Genomic DNA, 23,601 nt, shown 5'->3' with positions numbered 1-23,601 from the left:
CTTATTTCACCCCAGCACATGAGTTGGCTTGCTTTCTACACCCTCAGTCCACAAACAGCATGCACGCTTCTTCTCCTTGGCGGTCAGACTGGAGCCTGCCTCTCACTTCAAGGTGTGAGCGCCTCCTAAACTCACCTGGGGGTTATTAGTGGACAGGATCAAAGGAAACCTAGTTGATGTTTTTTTCCTTCAGTGTGACCCATGTGTTCTACATCTTACTCTCTAGTGCAATGATACTTGTCAGAATGAAGCAAGATTTCACTATTTCCAGTGTCACAGGGTATAAATAATTTAAACGCACTCCAAAGATACTGTTTTAAACTAGACTGCCCAGGCAGGCTGGACAAAGGGAGGTTGAGAGAGTCATTCTATCCTGTCTAATCCTGCAACAGTCTGGGAGGGATCTCAGAGATTCCCTCATATTTATAAAATATCTAATATTTATAAAATTCTCTTTTCTAAAATTTATACAATTATTTCAACATTTGGTATATTTCTGTCTGTACCATAACACTTGAGCTCTTTATTCAGCTTTCGCTGCCTAGAGTTAGACATGGAGTGGATACCTGTACTGCTCATTGAACAAATGAATGAATGAATGGGTAATGATCTCCTGCCCAAGCTAGAAAGTTAAAAGAGAACTAAATCCAGAACTAAAATCCAGATCTCATGACCCCTGACCCCAGTTCTGATATCTTTCTATCTTTTCACTAGGATAAGTTATATCCTATACCAAACCCAAACAGCAGTTTTCAGTCCTGTTCACCCTCCATTCATTCATTTAGCAAATAGTCATTGGGCACCTACCGTGTGCCAGGTGCTTCCTCTAATAGTTACACGGACAGAAGTGTGAGTGATGACCTTGGCCATTGCTCTTATCAGAGAGTCCAAGTCATCCAACCCATGCTGCCTGGGGAGAACCCACTTCCCTTCTCACCCTGCTCTAGCCCAGCCTGATAGGAGAGTCAGGATATGGAGGAGGAGGGAGGAGGGAGAAATATCATTCCAAGGGCTTCCTGTGCCCTGATCCCTTCTTTGGGTGCAGCATCCTAGGTTCTCAAGTCCTTCCTGCCAACCCCTCAGCTCCCTTGGTTCCCAGCTATTGCACTTCACCCAGGTTGTGCTGCCTCAGGCTTCAGACCTCTTCCTCCCCCTTCCAGGAAGGATCTAAGTCCACCTGTAGCCTGTTCATTGGCCACCTACAGCATGGCCTCTCTCCCCACATGCTTCAACTTCTTAGCACATTCTACCTTATGTTCTGGTTATCCAGTGTGTATCTTATCTCCTCTACTAGATTATCAGCTCCTTGGTCTCAGGACCCATGTCGTATTCATCTTTGCATCTTCAGCTGTGCCTGGCATGGTGCCTCATAGTGAATATTGCTTAATCCTTGTTGAATAAATGAATGGCTGAATGTGCAATAGAAGGAGGAAATGTTATCTGATGAGACAGAGGTTAGAGAGAACAGGATTATTTGCTTAGCGTAAGAAATGAACTAGAATTGAGGGGAACAGAGGAGAGAAAAGAGGAAGGGAGAGAGTCTGTGTACATGGCAGGAACCCAGGTCAATAGAAATGGCCAAGGGACTTTTTTAAGCACAGAAGAATTTGATATTTGAATCTGGAGTTTATAGGGTGTGATGGAACCATGTTTCACCATATCCTCAATCTTCAGTGACGCATGCTGCACTTATAGAAACCTTGTATGAATCATTTTTTTCTGTGGGAAATCAAAGAAATGGAGCGGTGTTGCACATCTGGAGTGAAGCCAGAGAGGATAGGTATGGGGAATCCACAGAATTAATTCATCAGATCCTGGCACTCAGAGCCCACGGTGATGAGGAAAAGCTCAAGCTCCCTTCCCCACCAGAATCCATGGAAAAATTAGGAGGGAGAGGGAGGTTCCCACCACACATGGAATGAGGTTGAGGTTACTGTATTTCATTTGAACCTTAAAGGCCAGGATACTTGATACCTGGCATATGAATGAATGATAAATTAATTATTGCTAAAGTGTTAACGAGCTATAGTAGCTTAGTGGCTTACTGTCCTCCCCCTGCCCCCAATAAAAACATTTCCAATGGCCATCAGTGTCTCATGGAGTGGCTTCAGGGCCCATGAGAGAGATGCTTGTGAGCTGAGACAGTTATCTGAGGGTTCTTTAAGTTTATGAGCTCTGATTCCAAGGACCTTTTTAACCCTACCTTGCTAGATAAGTCAGTGTCCCAGTGAAGCCAAAGATGAGTGGCTGGAAGCATCTGACTGTTGTTACACGCTGCCAAACAACCCAGTGGGCACAGCAGGAAGCTAGGCATTAAAATGATCTGATTTCAAACCTCAGTTCATGAGTTCATGTGAGTCTAAGCAAGCCAGTTCATATCCTTGAGTTTCTGTTTGTAGACCTGTCAAACTGTGGAAATGTCACTGTCTGTGCCAATGACACCGTGTTATTGAGGTATAAATCAGGAAGCTCTCTGGGAAGCCCAATCAAAGGGCTGGTTCTGCCATGGGCACAGATTGTATTTTACTTCATTTTAAACACAGTCCTTCATGGAAACAACCTAAATTCCATCAACAGATGACTGGATAAAGAAGATGTGGCACATGTATACAATGGAATATTACTCAGCCATAAAAAGAAACAAATTGAGTTATTTGTAATGAGGTGGATGGACCTAGAGTCTATCATACAGAGTGAAGTAAGAGAAAAACAAATACCGTATGCTAACACACATACATGGAATCTAAAAAAATGGTACTGATGAACTAGTGGCAGGACAGGAATAAAGGTGCGGACGTAGAGAATGAACTTGAAGACACGGGGTGGAGGGGAGGAGAAGCTGGGATGAAGTGAGCGAGTAGCATTGACATATACACACTACCAAAGGTAAAACAGATAGCTAGTTGGTGCTTTGTGACCACCTAGAGGGGTGGGATAGGGAGGGTGGGAGGGAGACTCAAGAGGAAGGGGATATGGGGATATATGTATACATATAACTGATTCACTGTGTTGTATAGCAGAAACTAACACAACGTTGTGAAGCAATTATACTCCAATAAAGATATAAAAAATTTAAAAAAAACCCCACCACAGTCCTTGGTTTCCATGGGCAATCTTGATTCTGCTCCACACTCAGTTCCAAACAGAAAGTGGAGAAGTGCATGGAAATCATGGAAATAGATGTGCAGGCAACTGGCTTCAAGAAGTGATGACAGAGAACAAAAAAGGTCACAAGGTAGGAATCTGAAAAAACAACAACTCTGAGAACAAGACAGACTGAGCTATTTATAGGGCTATAAAGCTCCATCACCCCATAAAACTTAATAATCCCTAGCAGTATCTCTGGGGAGGTAGTGGGCAATCAAGCAGTTCTGGCCAAGTAAGTGATGGCTCAAGCCAATTACTAGGTCCTTCTTTAGTGCTCGAGCACATACTGCAGACAGCGGCTTGTGTTCACAGGGATGACCTTGCAGCACCAAGAAGAAGCTAGATTGTGTTGCTCCATGTTTACTAAGGAAAGTACGTACCGGTGAAGCATATTTTAGAAAGATTTTTGTTAAAATGGTAGCAAAGGGAAGTGGGAAACTCATGCCGACGTGGATTCAAACCCAACTCCATCCTAACCAGGCCACTGAAGTGTGCAAGTTAACACCTCTGAGCCTCAGTTTCCTTATAGGCATGATGGGAATAGCAAGAGCCACCTCACAGAATTGTTGAGGGGCTTCAATAACATAACATAGACTGCAGCCAACACACAGGTTGCCCTGAAAAGATTAGGTTTCAGTGATCAAGGAAATTTGCAGATCTAAAGCGCTGGACCCCTGCCACAGGGCTGGATAAATTAAGCATTGCATCGTTATTGCCACTTGCATTGCTGCTGCTGCTGCTGCTGCTGCTGCTACTGCTACTGCTACTACTACTACTTCTTCTAATACTAACCTCGTTGTTACTCCATCCCCATGGAGAGAATAAGGGGCAGCCATCGACCATAGGGGCAGGAAAGAATTATCAGCTGAGGTAGGCTGTCAGTTCACAGACTCCTTCCTCAGTGAAAACTGCTCTCACCACTGGCCTCTCCCAGACAGGTGGTCCCTCCCTGCTCTGCTCTCCCCAGGCATTTGTCCACACGTCCATTAGTCAGGCTTTCCGATCTGCTTGGAGGTGCTTTTTAACAATGGGTAAGAGCAATCCATTGCATTCAGGAGGACTGGGTGCAAACCTATGTATATCCCTGGCCAAGATATTTTACTTCTCTGTGCCTCATTTTCCAAATCTGTAAATGTGGCACCATAAATTACCTATCTCATAGGGATAGTATGAGGATGAGATGAGTTCTTACACGTAAATTGCTTGGAGCAGTGCTTGGGGGCATAGTAAGTGTCGCCAAGTATTAGCTAGTTGTGATGATGATGAGTTGTATATAATATGTATATATTTATGTGTGTGAATATATAAATGGCACCTCATACAAATGGACATTGGGTAAGTGTTTTATAAATGAAAGTAGATGGGCTGGGAGAAGCTTTGACTATTTCAATGAATTGCTGGGTAGCTTTGCTAGAGGGGCTGTGACCTTTCCTTTCTAATCAATAGGCTTCTGGTGGTGGGGAGAGGGTTGTGAAGCAGAAGACACTGAATCCCTTTCTTGATTTTACGAGACTCCCTGTCTTGTGATAGCACAGAAGAGGAATTCAGAGGATGGAGACCCTTGCCCGAGGCATTCAGGAGAGGAATTCCATCTGCCGTCCTATATAAACAAACAACACGGCAGGGGCTAGTCCCTTCTCTCCATAGGAAACCACTTGTTCCCATATTTTGTTTTTGCCCTCCTCTGCCTTTATAGGATGATAAATCACTAAAATGTGATGTGGCTTCAAAAAGCTAACGGTGCATTTTTTTGTATCATCCAGCTCAGCAGATCTTCACATCCATGGGAACTTGCTGTTCCACAGAGACTTGAAAAGGTCCCCAGGAGCCCTCCCCCCATCAGAGCTGGAGCAACAGCCTTTTGTGCAGTTCCCATCCCCCTCTGCTCAGGGACTAAGAGGGATGTGGGGAGTCTCTAAATGACCTGCTAAGAGCAGGAGGCACAGCTAGGAGTTAGAGAGACTTGGATTGAAATCTCAGTGCTGCCACGTTCTGGCTGTAAGAAATTGGATGAATTGCTTAAATTCTCTGAGCCCCCATGCCTACATCTGTGAAAGGGGGACCAAATCCCCCACTCCAAGGACTGTTGTGTGGATTAAGTGATAGTTAGTCTTAAAGCAATTAGCACATGGAAGAGACAGCCAATATGTGGAGCTGTCTTTGCCCTACATAGGGATGTATAGTCCCTGGAAAGACGTTCATCCTGAGTTGAGTCCTCTCATGCCAATGCCAGCCCATGGACGCGTCCTGGAGTTTGTGCACATCATTTAAGCTCTCTGCCTCAGTTTCTTCTGTGCAACATGAAGAGAAAAATAATTATCCAGCTTACTTCCCAAATCTACAAGAAGGTGGAAAAGTTTATCAATGTACTTTGAAAGTTCTTCGAAAAAGTAAAAACTGTTTAACTTCTTTTTTCTAAACTATCAACACCAGAATTTCTTTGAATTAATCAAGATTTGCACTGTGGCCTTTGATAGACCAAAATAGACCACCACTCACAGATGAGAATTTAACTCATTAGAGGCACGTTCAGAGAAAAGCCTTGCATGACTTTAATTCTCACTGCAGTGTCCATGACTGATGGCAGAGCCTTAATAAAGAGAAGATTTTGATAGAGCAGAGGAGTGAGTGAGCACAGAAGCATCTGTGGGCTCAAAATGTGCTCCACAGAGGGGCACCTGAGAACATCAGAAACACGGTTTGCCCAACTCATCCATAGCCTTTAGGCTGGTCTGGACACACAGTTGTTCTAATTCCTGTGTTATGCTGTCCTCTCTCAGGACCAGCTGCCTCCATCATTTATAAACGGAGAGGCAAGAAGAGCTGTTTATTAAAAGGTATCTCATTTCATAAACAAGTGTTCTTGCTACAAATATTCCGGCAACAGGCTGCCTAGTGTCCCCAGTCTACTGAAATCCAGGACAAGTGTTCCTGCCAATCTCCAGCCATCCATCTCTCCGGCAGATCCACAAATCATCATGGAAGTTAAAGAGCTGCTGGTGGTCGCAGCAGGGTGACCTGGATCCTCCCTCTCACCCATCAAAGCTCCCTGGCCCTCAAGTCCCACAACAACAGTTCCTCTTCTTGTCATCAGGCCCAGGTGATGAGCTCAAAGAATGCCCCAGAGGGAGCCAGGAATGTCTTTGTCTGGCTTGGCAAGTGACTTCCCTGCCCTACACTGGTCAGGATGTGGGAGTGGAGAACTATTTTTGTTTCCTTCTGGAAATGACCACAGTGACCAGGGCCAGCCACAAATCCGTTAACTGCCCTGAGGGAGATGTGCCTCCCTTCAAAGGACAGTAGGAGAAAGCTTGTTTGGGAAACCAAAGTGTCTCCAGGTGCCACATTCTACCCCTGGGCCACAAAATGAAACCAGGGGGGCCTATCTGGATGAGAATGAGACTCTTCACTAGATTTTCAGACACCCCCCCAAGCCTCTGCTGTTACCAAACCAAACTTGGGTCCACTTGCCTATGCAGTAAAGCCAATCTCCTGACCGTGTTGTGGTGAAGGACAGTGCAGTGTTTATCACAGGCACCAAGCAAGGAGTCCAGGGCAGCTAATGCTTAAAAGACCCCAATTCCCCAAAGACTTTCAGGGAAAGGTTTTTAAAGACAGGGTGAGGGAGGGGGGTTTTGGGGTACGTGATCAGTTCATGAACAGTCTTCTGACTGGTTGATGGTGAGGTAATCAGCGGTCAGCATCGTCAACTTTCTGGTTCCAACCAGTCTGGGGTCTACGTGCTTGTGGGCAGCAGACAGTTAACTTCTTCCACCTGGTGAGGGTTTCAGTCTCTGCAAAACAGCTCAAAGGACATGGCTCAGGATATTATCTCTAGCCCTTGAGGAGGAACTAAAGGTCCTTGACTTTGTTTAATGGCTAAACTATTTTTATTTTTGCCTTCCTTGCCTGTTCTCCTTTCTTTCTGCATTTTCTCAACTTCTCTGATTAAATGTACTCTTTGGGACTCAGGGAAGCCTAGGAGGCTACAGTTTTTCTACAGACAAGAGGCAGGCAGAAGACATGGGTGAGCAAGGCTGTTCTGGGAAGGTTCCATAGGGTCCTGCTTGGTTACACTGCCACCATGACTATTGGTGACTGACTTTCCCACTGGTGCTCCATTTATTCAATCAGTCAGTGATGTGTGCCTGGCCCATTGTGTGCCAGGCACTGTGCTCACAGAGAGGAGAGGGATCTATGGAAGGATTCCAGTTCCACACCCTCCAGTTTCACTTCCCGGGTCATGAGGAGGTGGGAGGGGGAAGGGAGATTGCTACTGTCTTTGGCCCTGGCAAAATGCTTCCACTCCCATGTGAAATCCTTTCCCTCAATGAGCTTCTGCAGAGGTGGAACCTTCTAAAGAGTTTCTATTAAATTCTAAGAGTACAGAGAGGGAGGGGGGAGGAGGAATGGAACTATGATTTATTCAACTGCTATTTGTTCAACAAATATTTAATGAGCCATTATTATGTGCCAGGTAGTGTGCCAGCAATGGGAAAACAGGTGGGAAAGAGCTATCCCCTGACCTTAGGGGATTTGATAAGCTCAGATGCTGAATTCGTGGTCCACTGGTTCCCAGGGAGCAGCACCCCACCGCCTACCCGACCCCTTCCTTCCTTCCACTGCCAGTCATTTTATTAAAAAATGAAAGCCTAAGGTAATTTGCTCTCCCATGTCAGCTAGGAGGACTTAAACTCCCACAGGCTAAAAGTTCACACTAACAGTCAGGATTAATTAGTAGTTGTCATGGAAATGGAATATCATTAATTATACAATTTGAAACTGTTCAAGTCCACGTGCACCAAAATTACATCTTGAAACTACAGCATCACAAAGCCTTCACACACTCTTGACTCATATTTGAGTCATGTGCAACACTTCGGTATTAAATATTATTTGCAAAACAACCAGTATTGTCCATTTGTTTATGTGCGATGGGGTAGGAGAGGTGGTGCTCCACACACAGAAGGATGCCTGAGCATGTGGCCCATTATTCACACCTAACACACATCAGTACATCTGTTTTGAAATGCCATTGCATCCAGACTGTTGTCTAGTGGATAAAGCTTCCTATGGGCCCCATAAAGTGTGCAAGGTGCCTGCATTAGTCGTTTACTCTTGCATGACAAATCACCCCAAAATGTAACAGCTTAAAACAGCAATAATCATTTCACATTTCTCACAGTTTCTGTGGGTCAGGAATTTGGGAACAGCTCGGCTGGAGGCTCCTGCTCAGGGTCTCTCCTGCAGTTGCCGTCCAAGTGTCAGCTGGAGCTGTACGTGAAGGCTTGACTGGGACTGGAGGATCCTCATCCGAAGTGGCTCACTCTTATGACGGTGAGTTGACGCTAGCTCTTGGCCAGGGGCCTTTTCCCTCCATGTGGGCCTTTCTATGGGGCATCCTGAGTGTCCTTAAGGTATAGCAGCTGGCTTTATCCAGAGCGAGCAATATAAGAGACCAGGGCTGAAGTGGTAGTGCCTTTTAGGACCTATCCTTGGTCCTAATTGTCATTTGTACAATATATATTAGTCACACAGGCAGCCCTGACTCAGTGTGGGAAGGGCTCAGACAAAGGCTTGAATACCAGGAGATGTGGATCATTGGGGGCCATGTTGGATGCTGGCTACCACCAGTGTTGATCATTGCAAATGCTTCCTCTGCTCTCCAGCATAGTCAGGCAGCAGGATATTCCCATCCATGAAATCTCTGCATATTTGAGTGAAGCTATGTGTAAATTGATGCATTTCAGAGAATTCTGTAGTAATAAAATAGATAATACCAAAACAACAGTGAATACTATTTGGACTGTTTTCGGACATTCAGAGGTCTCTCGATTCCGGAATCTACAGATAATCACTATTAACATTTCAGCATATGTCCTTCCAGGTCTTTTCCATGTCCTTTCCACTGGTTCTTCTCCTAACAGCATTTAAAGGTGTTTATGTCTGTCCCATCCTAACACCACCTTTCCTTATGCTCTGTTTCCCTTCAGCTGTTACCTTGTATCTCTTATCACCTCCACAGTCTAGCTTCTTAAACAGCTTGGCTATACTTCTCACCTCCCGATCGCTCCTCACACCACTTAAACTGGCTTCAGTCCCCACTATTCCATGGGAATTGTCCCTACCACAGTCACCCATGACCTTCTCATTGCTAAATCCAGTGGACACTAAGTCCCTTTCTTTTCTGACCTCTTAGTGCCATCTGATGCTGTTGACCACAAATCTCCCTTCCCTGGTTTTTCTCTTACTTCCCTGACTGCTCCTTATCAGTCCCCACTCTGGGCTCCTATTCTTCTATCCACCCCTTAAATGTTGGGGTTCCTCAAGCCTCTGTCCTAGACCACTTCTCACTCTACACGTGTTGCCAGGGCAACCCCGTCCATCTCTGCACCTTCATTTACCAGCTATAAGCCAGTACTTTTTATTTTTTTATTTTTTTATTTTTATTTTATTTATTTATTTATTTATTTATTTATTTTTTTTGCGGTATGCGGGCCTCTCACTGTTGTGGCCTCCCCCGTTGCGGAGCACAGGCTCCGGACGCGCAGGCTCCGGACGCGCAGGCTCAGCGGCCATGGCTCACGGGCCCAGCCGCTCCGCGGCATATGGGATCCTCCCAGACCGGGGCACGAACCCGTATCCCCTGCATCGGCAGGCGGACTCTCAACCACTTGCGCCACCAGGGAGGCCCAAGCCAGTACTTTTTAAATCTATGTCTCTAGCTCGTACGTCTCTCCTGAGCTTCAGACCTATATAACCAACTGTGTGATGAGTATCTTTGGTCACGTCTCAAGCTCAATGTGTTGAAAACTGAATTTATCCTTTCCTCCGGCTCCTCCAGTGTCCTCCCATCTCAGTAAATAGCACCTTTATCCACTCAGTTGCCCAAGCCAGAAACACAGGCATTAATTATCCCTGACACCACTCTCTCCATCTCTCACATTCATCAGTCACCACGTCCTGGGGATTCTACCTCCAATATATCTCTAGAATCCATTCACTTTTCTCCATCCCTTACTGTCAGCTCTCAGCAGCTCTTAACTGGTCATCCTGTCTCCAGTCTTGCCTCATCATTTACTTAACCACTCTTCTATCATGGGATGTTTAGGTTTCTTGTACATGATTATACTTAAAAAAAATTTTTTTTTTGGTTACCTGAGCTCTTCGTTAGATTGGGTTTTGATTTCATGATGTTAATATATTTGCCTCTAAGGTATGCTTTACAAATAAAGAATCAGGAAAAAGCATCTGATCCCCTTCTCTCCAGACCAAATCTCTCTCCAAAGTCCTGTGTGGTCTAGATTCCAGGGGAATGGATTTCACTGTGTTCCCAGGAGTGGACACACCATTCCTCAGCCTGACAAAGCCCTCTGTAACCCAGGCTGACCGCATCTAGCCAGCCCCGTTCCCAGCCACACACTCTTCCATTCTTTTATGCATCTGGTTGTTCCTTCATCAAGTGTTTATCTAGCACACATAAGGCACTGTGCTAAGAAATACCTTCACTGTAACAGGTCTGTATCCTCATGGCATGCTCCACCCCACCTCCAAACTACATTTGATTTCTGATTCTGGACCTTTGCTCACCACCACCCCGCTACCTGGAATGTCCTCTTTCATCCCCTTCCCAAATAGCCTCGTCTTTCCCATCCTTTGATGTAAGCCTACCTTCACTGAGCATCCCAGACCACAGTGATCCCTATACCTTTCTTATCTCTTTTCTCATTTCAGAATGTAATCAATGTATCTTGCATTGCTATTTTATTATTTCTCGTATCAATAGTTCTAACTGTAGCTGTATCAGTACTGTCTCTCCATCTGGATTTAAACCCCTGGAGAATCAGAATCATACTTTTTTTTCCTTTCTAGGGAATTACTTAAGTAGGAAATTACTTATTAATAGCTGATTAATTAACTAGTTAATTATTTTACTTCTCTGAGCCTCGAGCTCTTCATATCTAGGACTGGATAATAATTCCAACAATTTAGGGTGGTTGTGAGAGTTAAAGATGGCAACAGATGAGAAAAGGTATCCTATTGTGCCTGGCACACAGAAGGTGCCCAATAAATGTTAGTTCTCATCCCTGTAATGTCTAATCCTGGGCTGAAAACACAGTAACTAAAAGTACTTACTTGGAAAATGAATGAATGAATGAATCGGTAAATGAATGACAAAAGGCTGAAGGAATGAAATAATGCATTCCCTGTCAGGGAAAGAGGCACTTTCCTTGGCTGGTATGGGAGCGTATTCTGCCAGAGGAGAGACTGTAGATAGATTTCCTGCTCGGCTCCAAGATCATGAAATGTTGATTAATGGGAAATCAAGTTTGATTTGGGTATTTCTGCTGCAGCCAGCTAATTTTTGTAAGTTTGACTGAATTTGTGATCTGTCAGAATTCCCAGAAGAAAGTAGCAGGCACATGTTTCTTATAAACTGAAAAGAAATTCTTGTGTAAATTAATTTTCACTGGCATAGATCTGGCTCCGGACACTGTAAGAAATGAGAATATGTTGGTTTCAGAGCCCAGGCTATAAATAGTTATCCCCTCACTGTCACTGGTGTTTGTAGAAACTCCTTTTTCACTAATAGTCATTCCATTTTGAAAAAGACATAAAACTGTCCAAAAAGTCCTGAAGGTCATGACATAAAAGGCCTTTGGGGAGGAGGACACTAAGAAGAGGGGGTGTCATCTCCAAATGCTAACCATTTGGTTTTCTAGCTTCACACGTTGAGTTCATGGTATTAATTTTGCGTTCTTCATGGAGGGAATGACTTTGTGGTCAGCTGCAGTCAGCAGTGACAATTAACCCCTGTCCTCCTATCTTCACCACAGGAAGTGACAGAGGTGACAGAGATTTCTCCATTATTCCCTTGATCCCCTTCTTCATTCCCCGCTCCCCTCTCCTCCCCATTCCTAACAGACCTCCCCATCACCCCACACCATACCTTCCCAACTACATGGAATGTTCTCGAAGAAGAGGGATCATGATTAAGGACTGCAGTCTTGGCACACTGACCCTCCATAAATGCATGAACAAATTGGAGAAATTTATTTTATGTGGCCACAAAATGGCAAATCTGGAAGGGACATCACAGATCACCTAGTTCAGGGACTCCTCAGCAGGGTCCATGGAATTCTGAGGGATCTGTGGGTAGAATTCAATGAGTCCACACATTTGGATGAAAAAGGTTTAAATCTTTATTTTCATTACTAACTGAAATTTAGCATTTTCTTGAATTACAAATAAAGGTAACACCCCACAATAGTGTTGGCACTATCTATGACTTTTTCACCAAAGAAATCTTACTCATTTTTTATATCTCATTATAGATATTGCAGGAATCTCAAAATAATCTTTTATTTTCAACATTACTTCAAAATCACAGCAAAATGATAACATTATAAGTAAAAAATTACTTGCCATCAGATCTCATTTGAAGCATTAGTAAAGAAGCATATCTATTATTATGTCAAGTATTTATTCTTTTTTTCAATTATATTGAAAGTTATATCAGCATAATTGGTTTCTTCTGTAATCTTTGGTATTTTGTCTCACGCATTTAACAACATTCTACTGAGAGGGGAATCCCTAGATTTCATTTGACTGCCAAAGGGGCCACAGGACAAATAAGGTTAAGAACTCAGATCTAGTCCCTGGAAGCACAAAATTTGTCTCACACCATATTCCAGGGTCTCTGAGAAAGATAATGAAGACACATCAGGATGCAGAGGGAAAGAATACTGTGATCGATTAGCAGTGTCTGTCTGGGGCACAATATGAAGAAAGTGGTAGAATGGAATTGCATTCTTTCCAGTCTAGGCCAGTGCTGCAAATACAACTTTGTGCAACGATGGAAATATTTTATGTGCACTGTCCAATATGGTGGCCACTAGCCTCACATGGCTTTTGAACACTTGAAATGTGGCTGGTGCAACTGAAATTTTCAATTTTTAGTTCTATTTAATTTTAGTTAATTTACACTTAAATAGCCACCTGTGACTAGTAGCCACTGCACTGGACAACGCAGTTCTAAACTAATCCCACCTACACCTACCTTAGTCACCTCCCACTCCACCCCACCCCCTCTCATGAGGCGGAACCTCAACCCAGAGAGAGATGGCCTTTGCCAAAGGTCATTGGACCCATTGGTGACAAACCCACATCTCTCTACCTCCCAGCTTGGAGTTTTCTCACTTATACAGCATTTCTAAACTATCATTTAACAGGATGTTCATTCCCTGAACAATGCCCGGTGCGCCATGAGAGAAGAAATTATTCAAAGTTATGTAAGTCCTCTTGGTAGAACAAGATAAGGCACTATCTCTTCATTGCTGTGAGGTCTGATTTAATGACTTCCTTTTTGTTTATGTCAGTTTGAAGGGCAAGGGGTGGAAATAGGAATTATTTTGCTTTTTTGGTCTGCTAATTTGCTTTAAGAAAATGTTCACAGATACTCTGCATAAAAGTATATTGTTTGCTGTTTTGCAATCTCCAAACATTTAAGAAACCTGCTCTAAGCCAGACTGTTTCTGAGGATGATTCATGCCCCAGAGTAGGTCCCCATCTTGATTCAGGGTTAAAGAACACAGACTGTACCGTGCCCACTCTGTTTGCAGGAGGGGCCTGTGTTGATGAAGAATTGGTGGTGAGGAGGCCTGAGGGGGGGATGCATTCTGATGAGGTCATGGGGAGGGAATGCCTTCCTCTGCAGAGGTGGGAGCCTGGGGCAGCTGCCAGGGGTGTGGTCTGGAAAGCGCAGCCCTGGGACAGAGGAACAAGAATCATTCATTTGCCCTGCGCATTAGAAATCTTTGGGGGCCTCAACAAGCTGCTTCACAGTTTCACCCTCCTGCAAGCTCAAGCCTCAAGAAACAAAACAAAACAAAGACAAAAACAAAACAAAACAAAACAATGGCCTTTTCTCCTGTCCTGGCTAAGAGAGGGCTTAACCTTGAGTTAACTTTGCCAGTCTGACCGCAGCTAAGGTCTGCCACAACTCAAAGCATTCATAGACAGCAAAACTGGCCAACACACTGATTATAATGTTTTCTAAAGTTTCAGTGGTATATAAACAATTTTCAGAGATTTCTTACTGTGAACCAGCAGGCCCTCCTCTAGACATGCTGAATCAGAATTTTTGACGATGCATCCTAGGTATCTAGGTCTTAAACAAAGCTCCCAGCTGATTCTGATGTACAGTTAGATTTTAGGACTGCTGGCCTAAAAGATGACATCCATACCCTTAATCCTGGCATCCAAGGCCTCTGGGAGCTGGCCCTGCTCTATACAGGTGGAGCATCATAGTGGGAAACATACAAATTGTGCAGTCATTGTCAACTGAAAAAAACCACACAACCTAAAAGCTGAGAGTTGTTTTATTTGGAGACCTTACCGAGGACTATAGCCTGGGAATGAGCCTCTCAGATAGCTCTGAGAAACTGTTCCAAAGAGGTAAGGGAGGAACCAGGATACGTAGGAGTTTCTGAGGTAGTTGAACAGCCAAAGATTACTTCTAATGACAAAAACAAATATCTCAAGTTAATGATTTTAATGCTTTTCTATGTGTGGGAAGATACAAGAGTCTGGGCTCACTGAAATTATTCCTTTGATAAGCATCCTAACTATCTAGGGCCAGTATCCTGTTTTTCTCCATCCTGAATTCCCCTCAGGGTGCACCATCGGGGGTGGTTGCAGTGGCAGGTGACGGGACACTTTCCTTGTTTACCGGAATGGCAGGCAGCGTTTTTGTCCACATAATGATATAAATAACAGCAGCTACCATTCATTGGGTGCCTGCCAGGTGCCAGGTATAGGACTAAGAGCTGTAAGTGAATCACCATTTAATCTGCACGTTGGCTCTATTATTACCATTTTACAGATAATACTTTGAGGTTTAGAGTGGTTAAATAATTTGCCCAGGGACACACAGTCAGGAAGTGTAGAAATGGAACCCATCCTGAGGTCTATCAAATTCCAAAGTCCATGCACTTAACCTAGGGTGAGCAACTATCCCAGTTTGCCTGGGACTGAAGGACTCCATTACACATGGCACCTTCTGTGCTAAAACCAGGATGGTCCTGGGCACACCAAGACAAGCTGGTCACCCTATCTCAACTTGGAGATTTCTGCCTGAGATCAGCTCCACCACTTGTGACCAAATTACATCAGGCAAGCCTGCCACCCTTGGGTCTCCCAGGTTCCTCGTCTGAAAACAGGAGTTGTCACATCTGTCCCAGAAGGTGGCTGTGAGCATTAGATGATATAGTGCCTGTAACAACATCCACTGAAGGAAGAGGTGAGCTTCCCCGCAGGCCCACCCGGTGGAGCCCTGTGTTGTGTTGCTCAATATGTGTTTATTTGAAATCTGGAAAACTCTCAGCCATGATCTCCTCAAATAATTCTCCATTCCCTCCATCTTCTGGAACTCCTATCCAATTGTATATACATTAGCATCTCTCAGTTAAGCCTACACATCTCAGACATTCTCTTTCCCGTTTTAAAAATGTTTTGTGGGGACTTCCCTGGTGGCGCAGTGGTTAAGAATCCACCTGCCAGTGCAGGGGACACGGGTACAATCCCTGGTCCGGGAAGATCCCACGTGCCACAGAGCAACTAAGTCTGTGCACCACAGCTACTGAGCCTGTGCTCTAGAGCCCACGAGCCACAACTACTGAAGCCTGTGTGCCACAACTACTGAGCCCATGTGCCACAACTACTGAAGCCCGCACACCTAGAGCCCGTGCTCCGCAACAAGAGAAGCCACCGCAATGAGAAGCCTGGGCACCGCAACAAAGAGTAGCCCCCGCTCGCTGCAACTAGAGAAAGCCCGCACACAGCAACAAAGACCCAATGTAGCCAACAATAAATAAATAGAATAAATAAATTTATTTAAAAAATAAAATCTTTATAAAAAAATATTTCGTGGCGCTCTGGGAGAGGTCCTCGGTGCTCTCTTCTGTCTTATTCTTTCTTCAACTGTACCCAACTAAACTTGACAGTAATTATTGAGTTTATCAATAACTACATTTTCATTAGCAGAATTTGTAGCTGGTTTTTCTTCATACCCAGCTGGTCTTGCCTTCTATCTGCCTGCTTTTTGTTTTACAAATGTCTTGGGTTTTCAACTTTCTTTCTCCTTATATCCCTTTGAAACACTCTTCCTGTTTGCTGATTTTGGTGACGATCTTTCCTGGCATCCCCTTGCCTCCTGGTTTGGAATTGAGGTTTGCAGGTGGCTCTGGAGTTGGAGCTTGCTGTGTTTCACTGTGCGTTCTTCCTCCCTCTCTGTTCCCCCCTCTCTCTTGCCGTGGTGTTGCCTCCGCTCTGACCCAGCGGCCCCAGTTAACGACGAAGTCTACTACTGATGGTTCTGACTTCTCTCAGGGGCAGAGACTCTGGCAAGGTGCTGGCATTGCCCTTGACCTGTCCACCTGGCCAGGTCTGCTTCCTTCTCCCTCCCTTGGACTGCAGCTTCCGGCCGGTGGCCGCCCAGGCCATGGTCACTGCTTCCCTTCAGTCTCATTTCACAGGGAGGGGAGTGCTCTCCAGTTCCACATAGGGGGCCTGGCTTTGTCCCTACCTGACTTGGGGTGCTTTTACTCCCCATTATGTCAAAAGGAGCCAAAATGGCCAGTTTTCCCCTTCTGCTCTCAGACCCAGAGCCCCATGCCCCAGCCTCACCTACCCCCACTCGCAGGTTTGTGTCCTGTGCTGGGGTTTTTTTTGTTTTTTGTTTTTCTTATTGAAGTACAGTTGATTTACAGTGTTGTGGTGTTACTTTCAAGTGTATGGCAAACTGATTCAGATAGATAGATAGATAGATTGCTTTTCAGATTCTTTTCCATTATAGGTTATTACAAGATACTGGATGTAGTTCCCTGTGCTGTAACAGTAGGTCCCTGTTGGTTACCTATTATATATATAGTAGTGGGTATATATGTGTCCTGTGCTGTTCATTGAACACTGGGATGTTTTACATCTACGTGTTCCTGTGCCTTTTTGGTTTTCTCTTATTTCTAGTTTGTCTTTTCTCAGCATTTGAGAAGAAGATCCTGAAAGGATCGTCCTACAAAGCCATCTTGACTTAGGTATTTCCCTGAAATTGTGTTTCAAAAGAAAATTAAAATCAAGGAAGATTCAAAGTTCTCATGAATGTTTCCTTTGGCACTTAAAATAATAGTCCCAAGCAACCAGGAGAAAGGAACAGGAAGCCACACTGTGATGACAGCATCTTTATGTGATTTTTCCCAGACCAAAGGCACACGGGGTGGACAAGGAAAGAGCCCGATGCTGGGGCCTCATCTGAGCATCTCCTTAACTCAGTGCATGACCTTCGCTGCCAGTTATTGAGCTCCTCCTCTCTCGCTGTTAGACTGAGACTTCCCCACCAATTCTGAAAGCCTGTGGTTCTCTAACCAAAGGGCAGCATAGCCCAGTGTCCTGTGATCCCGAAGCAGTGTCCCAAGTGTTCCCTTCTTACCTACTCCCACCCTCAAATGACTGCCTGGCCACCACCTCCAGGGCTGCCATTCCAGAAATTACAGCACTTAACAAAGTCTGTTTGGGGTCACAGAGAGAAATTTTGCTCAAATGCTACTTAAGCTTTTCATTTTTCTTCTTCCTTTCCCTCTGACCCAAATTTGAATTCCTAACTAGTGTTTCAGAAAGTCCCAGTTGGGAGGTAAAGGGAAATAGGGGTGACTGTCTCTATTCCACAGAGGGAGACATTGCAGCCAACAAAGTTTCAGGAACTTGCACGAGGTCACCCAGCAAGTGGATAAGGCAGGACTTTTTTTTATTATTATTATTATTTTTTTTTTTTTTTGGCGGTACACGGGCCTCTCACTGCTGTGGCCTCTCCCGTTGCGGAGCACAGGCTCCGGACGCGCAGGCTCACGGGCCCAGCCGCTCCACGGCATGTGGGATCTTCCCAGACCGGGGCACGAACCCGTGTCCCCTGCATCAGCAGGCGGACTCTCAACCACTACGCCACCAGGGAAGCCCAAGGCAGGCCTTTTGAAGGCAGGTCCATCTGCTTCCACAGCTGCCCCACCTCAGCATAGAATGTCATTCCCGGGCAGATGGAGGGTGGTCCTCTGAGCAGCTGCCATAGTAACAAGGGTCTCTGTAGTATCTCTCCATCCCCATTGATGGCTCTCAGAGCAATTCCTCAGTCAGAAAGCCACAGGTGACCACGGGTACTTACCAGCAACTCTAGCACCCACCCAGGTTTAGGGCCAACTTTTCTACAAATATCCCACTAAATCTTGCCAATTGGGACCTTTATTGAAATCCCGGGGCACAATTTTTGCAGATCAAGTCAAGATCTCTTTCTCCACTCACCATCAGTTAACTATCAGGGCACTGTTACAACCTCAGAGCAAAGCTCCTCTGCCAAGAGAAATAGGTCTCTACTTTCTGTTGTTTTCTTGACTTCATAATTCTTGGCTTAGGGCAAAACTGTGAAGCTGGCAGCTTTCATCCCCACCACCCCTGCTGGCTCTCTGCTCTGCATCCTTTCCTCTCTTCAGAGGCCCTGCCACCCTCACCCCTGCCCCTCATTCCCACCCCCTCCTCACTCAAAGCTGCTCACACCAGAAACACAGAGATTTGGGCATGGCAGCAAAAAGGGGACTCTGTCCCAGGGGATTTCCATATTGAAGAGAGTGCATTCTTTAAGCATGCACCTGTCCACCTGTGCGCACGTGCATGTACACACACACACACACACACACACACCCCACACACACCACACACTCACACAAGGTTTATTGTTTTATGATTAGATAATTGACACATGTACATCACAGAAAATTTGAAAAGTACAAAAAATACAAAGAAGAAAGTCAAAACCAACCACCCAGACAAACCTCCATTAACTCTTTATTTCCTTCCAGTTCTTTGTCTTAATGTATATGAGTATATGCATGCATGGATATATCATACATACATATATTCTAAGGTCTATTTCAAGGCTATCTTGTTTCATTGCTGTGACTGCCAGTTCTCCCTCAGTACCACAGTGCTGGCATTATTATTGTTTTATAATCAACGTTAATCCCTGATGGCTCGAATTCTCCATCATCACTTTTTTTCAACATTTTAAAAATTACTCTCAACTCTTTCTTTTTCCTGGTGAATTTTAAATTTATTTATTTATTTATTTTTGGCTGCATTAGGTCTTTGTTGCTGCACGCGGGTTTCTACTCTTTGTTGCTGCACACGGGCTTTTCTCTAGTTGCGGCAAGCGGGGGCTACTCTTCGTTGCAGTGCGTGGGCTTCTCATTGGGGGGCTTCTCTTGTTGCGGAGCATGGGCTCTAAGCACGCGGGCTTCAGTAGTTGTGGCACAGAGGCTTGGTTGTTGTGGCTTGTGGGCTCTAGAGTGCAGGCTCAGTAGTTGCGGTGCACGGACCTAGTTGTTCCGTGGCATGTGGGATCTTCCCGGACCAGGGCTCGAACCCCTGTCCCCTGCATTGACAGGCAGATTCTTAACCACGGTACCACCAGGGAAGTACCCTGGTGAATTTTAGATTCATTGTGATAAATAAGCCATTGCTTGTTGGGTTGCAAGTTTATTGCACTTATAAATTAATTGGGTAAAATTGGCATTTTTACAACATTCGAATTTTCCGTCCAGAAATATTGTATGTCAGACCTAGATCTTCTTTAATATGTTTCAATAAAGTGAAAAGATTTCCTTCAGATGGGTCCTACATGTTCTTTTTGAGGTTTCTTAATATTTTTATTTATTTATTTATTTATTTATTTATTTATTTTTGCAGTACACGGGCCTCTCACTGTTGTGGCCTCTCCCGTTGCGGAGCACAGGCTCCGGACGCGCAGGCTCAGCGGCCATGGCTCACAGGCCCAGTCGCTCCACAGCATGTGGGATCTTCCCAGACCAGGGCACGAACCCGTGTCCCCTGCATCGGCAGGCGGACTCTCAACCACTGCGCCACCAGGGAAACCCTTCCTGGAGAAATTTTTAAATGTACTCTTGAATTTGATTCATCAATGTTCTATTTAGGATTTGTACAGCTGCCATATGCACAAGTGAGATTAGTTTACAGCAGCATGTCCCAAAGTCTGTTCTATGGAACACTATTGCTATGAATTGTTCTACAGAAAAAGGAAGAGAAGGGAAGTCCTGTGTTAAAACTAATTTAGAAAATACTACATATCCCTCTTGGAGATTCACAAGGTATATTCCCATTTTAAGATTCTGAGACAAGCTGGGGTTAAAAAGAGAAAAAGGAGAGAAACTTGGGTTTAAATTCGCATAACCCAGTATTTCCCAAACTGATTGACCATACGAGTCCCTATCTGACATAATTCCTATTAACACCTTGCAGAGCTCATGTCTGAGGCATGCACTTTGGAAACTGTCTTTATCAGTGTTGACACTGGTTTCACTGGCAACCTCTTCCATCAGAAGTTCTAATCAAAGTCTTATAATCAATTAAACTCTGTTGCTGCTACCCTACACGGTAAGATACTTATTGTTTCTTCCAATTAAAGTTGATGCCTTTCAGTTTCATGATTCTGAGACATTGTCTCACTCCACTGGGTCCCTTTGGGATCTCAAGGATGCAGAAAAACTCAACCTTCACATGGGTCCAGTTCGGTGTTGTCTTTATTTAACCTTCCCTCCAAGCTTGACTGGCTCTTCCTTGATCTTCTCCTCAGTTCACGGGACTACATGGCCTTGGCCCTCCGCCAGTGATGTCTTCACTCCAAAGCAGCCTGACTCTTCAACTCAAGTGACCTTATGTGGCCCAGGTAACTTTTCCTCCATCCCTTGCCCTGCATCCTGAAACCGTCTATTCCCACTCACCATCCCCTTTGCTCTCTCTTCTCCTGCCAACTCCAAAATCCCACTTTTTCTATAAATACCCAAGAGATACTCAAGACTGAGAAACACATAATCTTAGTTGCTAAAAAGTTCCCAGAAGCAAAACCCTTCTAGATATTGCAGGGGATAGATAGATTTACCATATGGCCTTCACCCTTCGGCAGCTCTGATTCTTGTGCTGGGGATGAACAAGTATCAAATCATTGCAGCGAACCTTTTGCCCAGTGCCTGAAATAGGAAGAGCTTAGTAGCCATTGACTAACATCACACTGAATAGAAAGTGATAAGTGCCTTATAGAGTTATGTGTATGGTGTGTGGTTAATCTTCTGAAGAATTCACAGAGCAGTGACATTCAAAAGGGGTTTAAAAGGATGAATAGGAGCTCATGTGGTCGAGCCAGGAGGCAATGAAACACTTTGCAGCTGAATCAGACTTTCCAAAGCTCTTTCACATACCAACCCCACTCGATCTTCACGACACTGTGAGGTAAACTTCATTGTTGCTAAACCCATTTTTCTTTTTTTTTTCTTTTTTTTTTCTTTTTTTTTCTGCTTTATAACAAATTTAATCAGTTATACATATACATATGTTCCCATATCCCCTCCCTTTTGCGTCTCCCTCCCACCCTCCCTATCCCACCCCTCCAGGCAGTCACAAAGCACCGAGCTGATCTCCCTGTGCTATGCGGCTGCTTCCCACTAGCTATCTACCTTATGTTTGGTAGTGTATATATGTCCATGCTGCTCTTTCGCTTTGTCACAGCTTACCCTTCCCCCTCCCCATATCTTCAAGTCCATTCTCTAGTAGGTCTGTGTCTTTATTCCTGTCTTACCCCTATGTTCTTCATGACATTTTTTTTCTTAAATTCCATATATATGTGTCAGCATACAGTATTTGTCTTTCTCTTTCTGACTTACTTCACTCTGTATGACAGACTCTAGGTCCATCCACCTCATTACAAATAGCTCAATTTCGTTTCTTTTTCTGGCTGAGTAATATTCCATTGTATATATGTGCCACATCTTCTTTATCCGTTCATCCGATGATGGACACTTAGGTTGTTTCCATCTCCGGGCTATTGTAAATAGGGCTGCTATGAACATTTTGGTACATGACTCTTTTTGAATTATGGTTTTCTCAGGGTATATGCCCAGTAGTGGGATTGCTGGGTCATATGGTAGTTCTATTTGTAGTTTTTTAAGGAACCTCCATATCATTCTCCATAGTAGCTGTACCAATTCACATTCCCACCAGCAGTGCAGGAGTGTTCCCTTTTTTCCACACCCTCTCCAGCATTTATTGTTTCTAGATTTTTTGATGATGGCCATTCTGACTGGTGTGAGATGATATCTCATTGTAGTTTTGATTTGCATTTCTCTAATGAGTAAAGATGTTGAGCATCCTTTCATGTGTTTGTTGGCAGTCTGTATATCTTCTGTGGAGAAATGTCTATTTAGGTCTTCTGCCCATTTTTGGATTGGGTTGTTTGTTTTTTTGTGATTGAGCTTCATGAGCTGCTTATAAATTTTGAAGATTAATCCTGTCAGTTGCTTCATTTGCAAATATTTTCTCCCATTCTGAGGGTTGTCTTTTGGTCTTGTTCATGGTTTCCTTTGCTGTGCAAAAGCTTTTAAGTTTCATTAGGTCCCATGTGTTTATTTTTGTCTTTATTTCCATTTCTCTAGGAGGTGTGTCAAAAAGGATCTTGCTGTGATTTATGTCATAGAGTGTTCTGCCTATGTTTTCCTCTAAGAGTTTGGTAGTGTCTGGCCTTACATTTAGGTCTTTAATCCATTTTGAGCTTATTTTTGTGCATGGTGTTAGGGAGTGATCTAATCTCATACTTTTACATGTCCCTGTCCAGTTTTCCCAGCACCACTTATTGAAGAGACTGTCCTTTCTCCCTGTACATTCCTGCCTCCTTTATCAAAGATAAGGTGACTATATGTGCGTGGGTTTATCTCTGAGCTTTCTATCCTGTTCCATTGATCTATCTTTCTGTTTTTGTGCCAGTACCATACTGTCTTGATTACTGTAGCTTTGTAGTATAGTCTGAAGTCAGGGAGCCTGATTCCTCCAGCTCCATTTTTCATTCTCAAGATTGCTTTGGCTATTCGGGGTCTTTTGTGTTTCCATACAAATTGTGAAATTTTTTGTTCTAGTTCTGTGAAAAATGCCAGTGGTAGTTTGATAGGGATTGCATTGAATCTGTAGATTGCTTTGGGTAGTAGAGTCATTTTCACAATGTTGATTCTTCCAATCCAAGAACATGGTACATCTCTCCATCTATTTGTATTGTCATTAATTTCTTTCATCAGTGTCTTATAATTTTCTGCACACAGGTCTTTTGTCTCCTTAGGTAGATTTATCCCTAGATATTTTATTATTTTTGTTGCAGTGGTAAATGGGAGTGTTTCCTTGATTTCACTTTCAGATTTTTCATCATTAGTATATAGGAATGCCAGAGATTTCTGTGCATTAATTTTGTATCCTGCTACTTTACCAAATTCATTGATTAGCTCTAGTAGTTTTCTGGTAGCATCTTTAGGATTCTCTATGTATAGTATCATGTCATCTGAAAACAGTGACAGCTTT

General features: G+C 44.1%; 1 long non-coding RNA gene across 4 annotated transcripts in view; it reads left to right on the top strand.

The window, feature by feature from the left end:
- LOC132487544 (uncharacterized) overlaps window positions 1-23,601 on the top strand; it is a 139,447-nt gene that overhangs the window by 76,868 nt on the left and 38,978 nt on the right. For all 4 annotated transcript variants that reach the window (XR_009531652.1, XR_009531651.1, XR_009531653.1 and 1 more), the window contains 2 exons: window positions 8,333-8,484; window positions 20,840-20,932. This is a non-coding gene — a long non-coding RNA (uncharacterized LOC132487544). The remainder of the gene's footprint in view (window positions 1-8,332; window positions 8,485-20,839; window positions 20,933-23,601) is intronic.

Source organism: Mesoplodon densirostris, chromosome 4, assembly GCF_025265405.1.
Source record: "Mesoplodon densirostris isolate mMesDen1 chromosome 4, mMesDen1 primary haplotype, whole genome shotgun sequence".
NCBI lineage: Eukaryota > Metazoa > Chordata > Mammalia > Artiodactyla > Ziphiidae > Mesoplodon > Mesoplodon densirostris.
This window is presented reverse-complemented; position numbering and strand designations above follow the sequence as displayed.